Source organism: Anneissia japonica, unplaced genomic scaffold, assembly GCF_011630105.1.
Source record: "Anneissia japonica isolate Jap-2015-1 unplaced genomic scaffold, ASM1163010v1 scaffold407_len587689_cov185, whole genome shotgun sequence".
NCBI lineage: Eukaryota > Metazoa > Echinodermata > Crinoidea > Comatulida > Comatulidae > Anneissia > Anneissia japonica.
The window spans coordinates 63,383-64,109 of NW_022686478.1; positions in this window are offsets into that span (position 1 = coordinate 63,383).

A 727-nucleotide genomic window follows, 5' to 3' on the forward strand; every position below is an offset into this window, starting at 1 on the left:
GCGACCGCAGTCCTGCGCTCGGGCGGCTGGTCGTCCGAGCTGATCTCCTTCTCGAGCATTTCATCGCCGACCGCTACCAGACGGGCGCATCTCTGCGTCCAGTCGAACTCGCGAAAAAATCTCAGCAGGCCTGCTGTGCCGGCCTCTTTCATGCCGACGCGTTTCAAAACCGTCTTGGTCAGGACGTCGAATCGCATGTTACCTTTGCCTTCGTACTCGAGAACGGAGTCCGCCGTCGCCACGAGGTTGCCGGGAATCGCGATCACCGATCTCGGCGGGTTCGCGAAGAAGTGGAACCTGTTGACCGCGGCCATCCTGGCGAGCATGAGAACCGCGATTTGCTTCATCGGTCGATCCAACTCGAACGATCTGCCTTGTTTGACCAGACCGTCGTTTAGCAACCGCCAGTGCTTCCTGGCCACCGGCGTGGAGGCGATCGCCACCGATTCCACGGCGTAAAACGAGGATTTGGAGGAGAACCGTTCTAACGAGTTCGGATCGTGTCCCGCGTCCGACAACCTGCCTTCAGACCGGCCGCGTTCATCTTGAGGATGGATCTCAGCGAGTACAGCGTGTATCTTGCGGGATCCGATTTCAGCTCGAACAGGGTGGCCGCCAAACCGGCTCCGATCGGTCGGTTGTCCGCCATATCGACCATCTGGGAGACGGTGATGCAGTTCTTGGCCAGCACCCGGTCGAGCACCGTCGTTCGGAGTTCGCGAAGGGA